The sequence below is a fragment of the Ornithodoros turicata genome, chromosome 9 (genome assembly GCF_037126465.1).
Source record: "Ornithodoros turicata isolate Travis chromosome 9, ASM3712646v1, whole genome shotgun sequence".
NCBI lineage: Eukaryota > Metazoa > Arthropoda > Arachnida > Ixodida > Argasidae > Ornithodoros > Ornithodoros turicata.
This window is the reverse complement of record NC_088209.1, coordinates 7,942,613-7,955,251: the sequence shown is the minus strand read 5'-3', so window position 1 is coordinate 7,955,251 and position 12,639 is coordinate 7,942,613.

The window sequence follows — 12,639 nt, the reverse complement described above, 5'->3', positions numbered from 1 at the left end:
TATGATCGTGGTGACGATGGTGCTACACGCTCTAAATTACACGCGGGCAAAATTGGAACTGATCATTGACGAGGACATGTACCGGACCATCGAATCGGGTGTTAGAGGTGGGCTCTGTCAGGCCAGCAGACGTCATTTACTGGCTAACAACCCACTGTGCAGTGGCTACGATCCCGATAAAGAGGAGGTGTACATATCGTACATAGATTGCAACAATCTTTACGGATTCAGTATGATAAAGCACCTCCCCGTCGGCGATTTCGAATGGGTCGAGGATTTTAGCTCCGTGGATTTTATGCGTCACCCCACGGATTCGGACGTGGGATACGTGTACGTTTGCGACTTGGATATCCAAAATCTATCCACGCGCTGACGCGGTACTTCCCCCTGGCTCCCGAGAAGGCGGTCGTCCCGAAGGAATGGCTCTCACCATTTCAGCGGGGGCTCCTCGAAGAGTTAATGTATCAAACGGCGAACAGCAAAAAGCTGCTGCTCACGTGCAAGGACAAGGTCGAGTATGTCGTTCATTACGCGCTGCTCTCGTTCTATTGTAGATTGGGCATGCGGGTGACAAAAATTCACCGAATTCTAAAATTTCGTCAGGCACCATTCCTGCGTCCCTACATCGAGGACAATGTTGCCAGACGCGTCGCCTCGAGCACGACATTCGAGAAAAATTTCTATCAAATCTCAAATAATGCGGTCTTCGGGCGTACGCTGCTAAATAAATTTAATATGCGGGACATTCGAGTAGCCTTCGATGAGGAGACGGCGAGTCGTCTCGGGAGTCAGGCGGAATGCGTGCAAATGGAAATTTTTTCACCCGATTGCGTCATGTACGAAATGCGCAAGAGAAAAGTGCGATGCGATTTCCCACTGCAGATTGGCTTCACGATTTTAGAACTGAGTAAGTTAACCATGCACTCGTTCTACTATGAAGCCCTGCTGAGTAAGCTCACTTGTCCGGAATTCTGTGATCCTCGGCCTATTCTGCAAGGACTACGAAGATCAGTTACGCGCGATCGCCGACGACCATTTAGACTTGTCTTCCTTCGATCGTGATCATCCACTGTACAGCGAGAGGAATCGCGGTAGGCTTGGCGCGTTGAAAAGTGAAACGGGTAGCATACCCATTGAGGAAGTAACATGCTTGAAAGCCAAAATGTATTCCATCAAATTAGCCAGGGGAAAACAAATTGCAAGAGCTAAAGGGGTCAAAAAGAACATTGTGCGCAAACACCTCCTCCATGGTACGTACCGCGATACCCTATTTAAGCATGCCAGCGTATCGCACGAACAGGTGTCAATAGTGGGAAAGAAACAGTGCATGTACACCATCAGAAATGTGAAAAGAAGTCTGATGGCGTACGACGACAAACGGTACCTCTATAATGACGTGGACTCCTACCCGTACGGAAGCTGCGAATATGGTAAGCTCGAGTGGATGACGTAGATAGCGGGATTTCACCCGGTGTTCGTTCCCCCGCCGCACAGATAATGCAGAGGATGAGTAGGAGTATCGTCATTTGACCTGCGTCACTGGAAGGATGTGGCACTTCGTTCTCTTCTCGCTCGTCTCGTGCGCACTGGCGCTTGACGCTGGCAACTGTACGGCGAGCATCAAGCTGGAGAAGGATAAGCACATGTACGCGCACGAATGCCCTGGCGACATTTTGGCCATCAGAGAGTGGCACATGGTACCTATGCGGCCCGGCATTCACCTGAACAGGAACGCTACTGAATTGCTGCGCGCGTGCCTTCACTCGCTGGACGTGAGCGACAGCTACGAAGATATCCAGTGCACGCGGAAGTGCCAAGTCACGGAGGACGAAATTTTTCTCAGCCGCTGTCCCGGAGACGTCTACATGATCCGTCACTTCCGTGGAACCACGCCCAGCATCAAAGGAATCAACCTCTCCAAGACCGCCATGCTTTTCCTCAAACATGTACTCAATAAACGTTGAAAGGTATTTTTTTCCCTGTCTGTTTGTTCTCGTAGAGCTATCCGATCTGAAGCCACCGCCGAGCGATCCGCGCACCATCTGGCGGGCGCTGGTGAAGGCTATGTTCAGTAGGCCAATCAGGACCCGCTAGCCATTATGGCGGGCTTAGTGCGGGCCAATCAATTGGGGCTTAGAAGTCTGTGGAGAAGAGGAGCAATCGGGGTGAGTAGGCTTAGCGCGGACCAATCAGCGGAGCTGGCTAATTAGCGTAGAGGCTTAGCGTGCGCCAATCAGCGTAAAGTGGGTGGAGCCAAGTAATTAGCATAAAGGGGCTGCGCTATGATGAACCAATCAAGGATCAGTAGGTTTAGCGTGGACTAATCAACGTGAAGTGGGAGCAGCCAAGTAATTAGCATAAAGGGGTGGAGCTACGGTAAACTAATCAACGCTCAGTAGGCTTAGCATGGGCCAATCAGCGTGAAGTGGGCGGAGCCGAGTCGACTAATTAGCATAAAGGAGCGGAACTACGGTCGACCAGTCAGTGATCAGTAGGCTCAGCGTTGGCCAATAAACGTCAAGTGGGCGGAGCTAATGGCGACCAATCAGATGGCTTTGGATTTGGCTTGTGTTGGATTCCAACTGGATTGGATTGGCTTAGAACTGGATTTTGTTGGCTTACAAGTGGATTTTGGCTTAGAATTGGATTAGAACAGGAATTCCTGGAATTGGATTAGAAAAAGGACGTCGTTGCTGGACCTAGGTCCCTACTACTAACGCGGCTGGTAAGTGTGTAGCAATTGAGCAAGAAAATGTTGGTACAAAGTTCGAAGATGTTGGGGCACGGCAATATTTCCTTGCCTTTGCCTATGTGCCATTAAACACATAATCAATCAATCAATCAATATTTCCTGCCCAGTTTTTAGTTTTAGCAGTTTGCAATATGTGTTTTTATTAAAAGTAGAGGTTGGGATATTGTATCATGAGCATGTAGTATGCATAATTTAGGTACTGGCTCAAGAAATGGGAAAATGACAGGTTATCGTGGGGTATGATGATTTTGGTCAGGTTGTACAAATCGTGGTAGTACTTTTCTAGGGAAATGCAGAAAGAAAACTAGCACTTTTCACAAAGAAATAAAAAGAATGTCATTACTTGCAAAGTGTTTACATTGTATATGTTTTGTTGAACAATTTCATTTGCTTTTCTAAATCGAAGAGACAAATGCGACGACCTTAAGTCGGCCCCACAGGGTATCCGAAAATTAGCATACGTTTCTCTAGTTAGATCGAAATTGGAGTATGGTTCAGCTATCTGGGATCCCCCTCAGCTGTACTTGTGCTCTGCTTTAGAGGCTGTCCAGAACAGAGCAGCTCGTTTTATTGTCAGCGACTACTCGCGAAGTTCCTCGGTAACGGCAATTAAACAGCTACTTGAGCTCCCTAGCCTGGACAGTCGCCGAACCGTCGCAAGGTTATCACTTTTTCACAGATTCGTCCACAGTATCCCACCTAACATTTCTCCGCTTACCCGCTCTACAGTTATATTCCCACGTTTCGACCATCGATGCAAAGTAAATCGTTTTCAATGTCGAACAGACATCTTTGCGAAATCATTTTTTTGTCGAACCGCAATTAACTGGAACGATCTTCCCTCTGACTTAGCTGAGCTCGTTGACTACGATAATTTCCGTGGCCAACTTTCCGTTTGATGTTTGTATTCTTTTTATAATGTTCTATTATGTTTTTCTATTGTATGCTCTACTTTTCGTGCCAGCCAGGCAATATGACTGGTTCAGTGTTTTGTACTTTTTTTTCTCTCTCTCTCGTCGTTTTTGTGTTGCTGACATGCATGTACCATCCTACTCCCCCATGTAGCGCTCTGATGAGCCTTTGGGGTACTTTAAATAAATAAATAAATAAATAAATATTCCATTGGCCAAATCCTGCAATGCAAATAGCATGTCACAGCATAGCAAGCATACAATTACAGCAGACATGAATGCCACAAAAGCCTGGCTAGGCAGTAGAACTAAATATTTCACTGGGTTTACGGGAAGCTACGTTCATTTCTAGTTTGACCATGATTGTGATTGCATTTGCCATATGATTTTAAAATTTGTGCTGTAGTTCGTTTGGGCTCCTTTCTGACAGTACGACAGGCCAGTTCAGTGGCAACACTGTGTAGCCTTTATCTTAATGGGCACTGGGATTTGGAATTGGACTTGAAAGGAACACTGAAGCAACAAAGACGACGACTAGAAAACTGCTGGCAAGGAAGTGGCCAGGGCAACTCTTGAGACGATAGGAACTCGGACCTTTGAGAAAGGCTAGGACGTACAACTTACGCTGTGCTGTCCACCCGCTACAAAGGGGCAGCCGCCATCATCATCATCATCATCATCAATGAGTAATGTGTTGTCCACGACCTACTAGATTATAACGACCATGTCACAATCAGCGACCCCTATGAGGAGCCCGTCCGCACGATCCGCCAGGGGCGCTACTCATCGGCACGCCACGATTGGACGATGGAAATTTGAATTCTGAACCCACAGAACCGTATGTACGACCACCGTAGCAGACGACAGCGATAGCTCCTATGAAAACGCGTAGAATGATGATGACAATCAACCTCAGAATGAAACATCTGTGGAACGTCCACCGGTTGTACAAAAATACTAAGGTAAGCTGAAGTACAAAGTATTGTAGAAGTTGAGGAAGCAATAACTGGGACGATGAGAAGCGCTACCGCTAGCTTCCAAAAATGTGGCGCTGGGAAGGGGTGCCCACGACATGGTCGTTATAATCTAGTAGTTCGTGGTGTTGTCCGCTGTATCAGTCTACCAATATTGGACATCGTTTCCTGCTTGCTTGGTGTTATTGTGTCGGGCATGTTTTGCAATTTTTGAAATGGCTGGAAATGGGTAGTGTATTGACGCTAGGATTTTGCGTCGAACTTGAGCATGAAGTGAGCATGAAGTGACTTAACAAGCCTACAGTTTGGGATGCGCTTAGCATTACATCAGTGGTTAGGAGCCAGTTGATGTCTGCACAAGATGCTAGACAATGCTGGCTGCGAGGATCCCCGTGTGAAAAAAATTGTGAAGACATCGGGCTAGGTGTGATAAGGTAAAGACCTGTACAGCGGAGAGGCATCGTATGGAACCTTATGCATGACGAAAAACAGCACGGCTATAATTCCTTTCCTTTTTCACCCTCCTGACCAGTTAACTGCAGAATTTGTTGAAGTACAGTTTGGAAAGAGAGAATTGTGAGGATGGGAGAACTAAAGAAAAATTGCAGGCAGAAGGATATGGGATGCAAAGGGCTCCTTCCAGATCTGGATATAATGTATGAGCAAAGCTGAAGGGTGCATCATGCTCGCCAACAAGGCTCAATAAGTTAGAATTAAGCCTCGAAAGAAAGAAAAGGCAAACACACATGTTATGTCCCCACAAAAAGGTGCCCAGGCACACTAAGTTGTTGAAGTCTGTTAAGTCTTAGTGTCTGTCTCAGGAAGTTGTCAGAGATGTACGAACTCATGAACCCCCACAACAGCTCTGAAACTGACCAGCCTTTTGGGCTGTGCCGCTTTACTGCATCCAGCCTAGCTGTAATACGTTTGCACCTTCTTCCACTACATGATCTGCGCATATTCTGTATACACATAAAGCGCATGTTTGAGTGTAAAAGAGTGCTAATAAATGCGCGATATAATGCTTTGTGCATCACTTCCAAACTTTATACACAGAATCGCTATAAGCAGCAGAGACGAACAGCAGAATGAGAACAACACACACACACAGTGGGTTCACACTGAGCCATAGCTACATATATGAACTTTGTGCATGTGTATTGTGCTCAATCCATGGTTGGTTTCAGCTGTCTTAGACACAGATGAATTTTACCAACAAACCTAGGAAAACTTGAGATTTCAGAGTCGGTGCGAGTCGCCCTATGTTGTTGGTGGCATCATGTAACTGGTAAAAGATCATTTGAGAAATGAGATGAGACAGTGTCTCCCTCTCACTGCAAATTGGACAGTTGTCAAATTCCTCACATGACAGCAAACTTATTTTGACAGCTGCATGGACTGGACCCCACTAAGTGCTTTCATTTGCGACACTCATTTGTTGCTGTGCTGCAGGATGCAGGGGGTGATCCTGTTATCCTCACCTACAACACTTTCATATCGGGGTTTGCTTGCCATGCTAAGCATGTATATCACTAGCTATCAAGAGCCCTTTCCATTTCAAATAGTCATGTCTCAACCAAACTTAAATGATATTCAAACGCCATGCAAAGTATGTCCATGTTGCATCGGACATTGTACAGAGAAAGCAAAGGCTGCTGTTGCTACACGAAGAACTCAGGCCAAAACTAAATAGCTGAGAAACAAATTCATATCCAGTCATTGTATTTAACACAGGGCTTCAGTCATGTGGTTACTGCTCTACCTTTGGTGCGTGGGATAACGTTTGCCATAGACCCCTTCTCTTCCTGAAATTAAGCATTATCTCTAAGGGAACCCTACGAATCATCGACATTGGGTACTCAAAAACGAGAGTGTTCCAATGCAACTATATAAAGGCTTCTGAGGCAAACTGGGTAAAATTAAAAACTTTGGTTTCAAGTATATGACTTGCGCAGTTCGAGCAGTAAGTGAACCTAAAGTGTATTCAGCTCTCCACACGCTATTGTGTCACACATTTCTATATACGAGGATAGGCTAGCAGAGCTATCTGTTGCTGTCCATCTGGGGGGCATTCCTGACCACCGTATTTCCACCTCTACTATAGACGATTTGGAGCATATCATGTGCTTCTTAGCCATGTCCTGACCGTTCCTAGCACATACGCAGCATCAAATCCCCGTATCGATGGAATGGAGTGATCTCTTTGATGTTGCTATGACAAACAGCCAAAGTCAGCAACAATAGAGCTGTCTTTGCACAGATCTGTTCCTCTCTCTTAGTTCCTCGAGGAACTGAGCTTATACTGACTTTCCTTTGTACAGGGTGTTACCCTATAAAAGTCTACCCGTGCCGCCATGCCGTACTCGCCAATTACTCAATGCAGGTGGCACATTGTGCGATCTTCATAGCTCATAAGGACATTTAATCTTGGTAAATTTCGAAGTGATTGAGCGTCGCAGCACGAAGTTATAACTCAAAACGTGCAATTCCCGTAGTCAAAACAATCAAGATGGCGGCGTTGAGAAGAGCACTTGCCATGCTGCTCCCCAGACGACGACGTGTCGCATATCCTGCCAGCCGGAAGGAACTGCAGTTTTCATTTCGCTTTCGTGTAACTGTCGTATTTTGCTTAGAAGTAAGCGACGTGAGGAACAAAAAATGCCGACGTACTCAGCAGACGACACCCAAAAGGGATTGTCGTCTGCTTACTGAGAGGCGCCCTCTTGGCTGTTTTGGCTACGCGGGAACCTCACGTTTTCCGCTATAACTTTGCGTTACGGTGCTCAATCACTTCAATATTTACCATGATGGAATGTCCTTATGAGGTTTATACGTAGGCAACACATTGTACCGCTTGCATTGAGTAATTGGCGAGCACGGCATGCCGGCGCGGGTGCACGACTTTTATAGGGTAACATCCTGCATATTAGATTGGTGGACTGAATGTAGATACCGACTATTACCTGATTAAGAGCGACTAAAAGTGTCTTGAAACCTGCAGAGTTCAGAACATCATCTGTCAGCATCTACATCAAGGTATGAAGACAGGATAGTTGGTGAAAGTTCATCTTGAATGTTTTTATTTAGTTCCATGTTATCACTACAAATCTGTACTGTAGCTGTGAGCGGAGTACAGACGTAGACAGATAGAGAGAGAGGACAGCAGGGAAGGAGTGGGGAACAGAGATATTAGTAAAGGTAATGGATTCATTGTCATTTCCGCTACCACTTCCGTTACTGGCCCTTATTTGTTTCTGTTTCAGTTTCGATTACCACCAATTTTGCCCCTTTCGGTTTTCAGTTTTTCATTTTGGTTTTCGGTACCGCCCCACCTCCTTTTTGTTTTCCTTCTTTCTTTTCTTTTTTTAAAGAAAAAGACCATTGAGACCGTGACAAAACTAATCCCTCTATGTTCTGAAGTCTATTTTGAGGACTCCAGGGATACATGCATACAAGAGACAACGTTTATTCAAAATACCCATAGACCTTGTCGGGTTACTCTCGTCTTGAAGCACTAGCCTCCGTGCGCTCCGTAGCCTTGTTCCCAGTGACGACACAACAGGGGTGGACTGCCAAAATTACTCGTCCCATTGGTATTATACTCGTGGCCGCCGTCTTTAATGACGATAACGTAACAGTCCATACAACTCCCCCTGAAGAGATCAGGTCCTCCCTCAAGACCTCCGAGCCCATTTTCATGCTTTGGTAGACGAGCAGTTTTCTACGTTTACGGCGGCGTATACCGATGGCGCATCCCGAAACAACAAGTCCGCCTCAGCATTCGTCATACCATTCGAAGGCGTAGTGAACGGGAGACGCCTTTCACATCCAACCTCCTCCACAGCTGCGGAACTCTATGCCATCCTTTTCTTTCTACAACACATCGCTGATTTTCCACCCCGGGAATGGGCAGTCTTTATAGACTCCAAATCTGCACTTCAAGCAATTGAAAATTCCGGCATACGAGGCCCATCCGCATCCCTAGTCACAGATGTGTTAATGGCTTACCACACTATCTACGCAGCAGGCCAGGCTAGTTCTCCAGTGGGTTCCAGCCCATTGTGGTGTCGTGGGGAACGAGGCGGCCGACAGCGCCGCAGAAGCAGCACTCTCGTATCGGAAACGGACCAGTATTGTTCTGCTGCGAGGAGACCGCCGTTCAATTCTCCGACGCCTAGTGACACCCCTGGCTTCCCGCCAATGGACAACCGACATTCATTCCCCCTCTATGTTGAGCAGTGTTGACCCAACGCTCGCTTTCCGCATGCCACGAAACACCTCTCGTCAAGATCCACCGAATGCGCCTGGATGTGGCCTTTACAGCTCAGTGGCGTTACCGCTTGAGACAGGTTGACACCTGCTGCCACTGTGGTGCTCTTGAGGATCTGGATCATATTCTTCTTCATTGCCCTCACTACCAACCCTCCCGAATCACACTCTCCGAGTCTCTTCGTCAGCTGGACTCTCGCCCCTTCTCCCTATCGAAATTGCTTGGTCCCTGGCCCAATCCAGCCCAGCAACGCTCTGCGCTCAAAGCTCTTCTGACATTTCTGGACACCATCGGACTTCGATCGTTATTGTGAAGGGCTTGTTATTTTATTCCCCCCATTCCATCCAGCAATGGGGTAGAGTATCGCCTGTGGCGATGAAACTCCCCACTCTCCAAGGTCAAAAATAAAGTTGTTGTTGTTGTTCCATATAACTAGTCATCCAGTAAACATCTGAGTAGCGACAGAAGAAGCTCAAGCACGCAAGGCACCGTGTCCAACAAAGACGAATAAAGCTCACTAGGAGCTAGGAGCCAATCCGGAGGCTATGCAGACCCCCTTTTTTTGTGTTCATATTGAAGATCAATTGAATCTTAAGTACAGTTGCATTAATCAGCCCTTGACAGGAACCTGGCGATGTCATTTTAAAAAATGCACTTACCCAGCTTACCAACATCCTGGGATCCACAGAAAAATAACAACACGTCAATGGACGAATTTTATATCACGCGACGTAAACCAGGCACACGAATATGGGGGCGAGCAGGCAATGGTCTCATGGGTTATGTGCTTCTCTTTTGTAGTACTGTTGAAAAGCGCTTGTTGAATACCACGACTTTCGCTTACAAGTGTGAGCTCTCACAAACACATCTGACGCTAACCCAGAAATGACATTCCAGATGCCAATCACAGACCCTCCGCGACGTTCGGGCGCCGTCCCACCTGAAGCGGTGCATATAGAGCAGCAAGCGTCTTGGCTAACCTCTCTTATAACCCATAATGAACAAACAGTGGTGCAAAGGGCTGTCCGGACAATCCCTGGTTCAAGTTCTCAGGGCCAAAGAGTGCTCTTCCGAGGGATGTTTTCTGCCATTTTCAGAGAGGAATACTCTCAGGATCCATCTTCTGCTCTTGCCACACATTACATTATAGACCTCCACCCGAGAAACGTCATCATGCCGTGGGTAGACAGAGTGAAACCGAAACAAATCCGAAGGGGAGGGCTTGTTCGCTGCCTCCTATTGAAAGAAAAGTCCGAAAGGTCGCGTCCCTTTCAGGTACCATCGCTCGTAATCCCCTCAAGACCTTAGCTTCCGGTCGTGATATTCTTCGCCCCAAGCTTGGAGCGTACGTAATTCAACTCTACCAAATAGACGAGTTCAGGAAATCCCAGAGCGTTTGCGCCGCTTTGAACTGTGGGAGTTTACTAATACGAAAGAAACGGGTGTCCTGCAAACGGTTCCGATTTCTCCCCGACCGGTCCATTGTCCACCACGTGTCAAGTTCAGCGAAAGCGAAATGTGAAGGCTTATATTCTTCGTTCCCCTGCTCAGCAAGCGCCCAGGATGCAATGCGTGCGCAAAGAGTACTGGGATCGTCTATTGGTGTCGCTGTCGAAGACGACGTCACTTGTTTGCAGACAGGGAGGATTAAACCTCTACCCGAGAAACATCATCATCATGACGTTGGTAGACAGAGTGAAACCGAAACAAATCGGAAGGGGAGGGCTGGGTTCTACGAATGGGCGCTTGTTTGCTGCCTCCTACAGAAAACTAGGACCGATCAGTCGCGTCCTTTCAGAGACCGCCGTAATTATTCCCCGTAAGCTCGTGGCTTTGGTCGCAGCCGGAGCGGCCTTGTTCGCCTCTGGCTTCGGGCGTGGTCCGACTCTACCAAAGTGGTGGCGCTGTCGAACGCTATGACGTCATTTGTTTACAAACAGCGGCATGTCTATTGCACAGAAACTATTCCACTAATGGGTGGTTTTCAAGTTGAGAAGTGGCGCTACGCATGCTGGGTCTTCGAACTTCCGGTCCGAAATTGCGCTCAATTGGAGCAAAGCAAAACTTATACCATCTGGCTTAAAAGACAACCAAGATGAGTTTTCCTGGGAATACCTGCACCTCAAAGAAGTAAGGTACTGTAACAAATACTTCGCACGTACCTTTCTTGCGACAAAGATAATATTTCGTGACACATCGTGCATGTTTCGGTTTCGTTCGGCGTGCGCTTCAAAATCGCAATATTTTGCTGCGGGAAATGTTCTGTTACAATGCGGTCAATTTGACGCTTCAAATAACAAAGATAACAGACAGCATTTCAGATATGGCACAACAAAATGTGCAGGCAGTATTTTACGCTGCAATCTTCCGCACTCTGACGATAGTACGCATGTAATCGTTTTCTTTTAGTCTGGGAAGAAGCTGTGGCTTTAGTAATATTCTATTCACATTAGGAGTTGATAATCTTATCACAACCACGCACAATTCAACGTGATAAGTACACAGCACGGCATTTGGTGACAAGTGCCTACACCCCTTAGTTCAATTTTCGTTTACGTTGACAACATTTTTCCAAAGGCGCAGGATCCAAGGGTATGCGATACATTATATGTCCCTTTTCCGCAGAATTAGTGCATTTACGCCCGGAACATTAGCTTATTTTTAGGTTGAAAATCGCACTTACTCTATAAGACTCCAGCAGAACTTCGGACCGGAAGCGTAAATCCACGTGACATTGCAACTTCCCTTACGTCATTTTGACAGGAAGTTGCAAACAACCCAATGGCCTGGATTTTTGCCGTTATGTCACGTCAGTAGACCTAGTAGTACCAAAGAGTCATCGTGACGTAAACATGACGTAGGTACACGTAGTGAAACCAGGGGAATGAACGTGTAGTATATTTCTATTGTTGGGAAAAACTCACGTGACCTCTGACGTCGGGCCAATCGTTGGGCCTCGGTAGAGTAGTTTTTTGCTTTGTTTTATTTCGTCTCCCAGGGTGACGGGTGACGTAAAGCTACGCTGCCGAGGCGTTCTTTTTCCCTTTCCCCTCTGTTCTCTCCCCCGCTTTGCCGGTTCTGGTTCTGGCTGGGTTTTCGTTCGTATCCAGTGAAATAAATAAAACGCGGAAGCGTTGGCTCTTTCTGTTGCACAAGCTGCTTTATTTTTCGGGATTGGTATTTCCAAATCACACATATGCAGTCTTCTGTATCTGCGCCAAACACGAACTTGACATGAACATTGTTTCTGAAGTTCGAGTAATATGCCGAAGCAACTTCGCATTCACTGTTAGGTGATGTCTCACGTGGAAGATGTCACAGTAGATCAGTAAATTCACTGCACAGGCACACACATTCGCAAATCCAGCATGACAGGAAACATGTCCATATCCCTTTGCTGCTTGTGTAGCGTCACATGTCAAGGCTGATCCTTCACTAAAGGAACCTGTGCAGCTGCAAAGCCGAAAAATGATGTTCCAACCACTCAGAGTGGCTTATCCATTCCACTGCATCCATGCATATGCTTTTCTGAAGCAGATATGAGTTGAGCAGCACCTAATTGATGCCTGAGCAAGAAAGACCAGAACAGGGATCAGAAAACGTGAAAACTAAAAATTGTACCGGCCGAAATGTTGCGTATATGCCACAGGTGTGGTGCTATGCTATGCTACGCTATGCGGCAGAATGGAATAGGAACTGACTTACCTCCCATCGAGTGGAAAAGCACAGTAT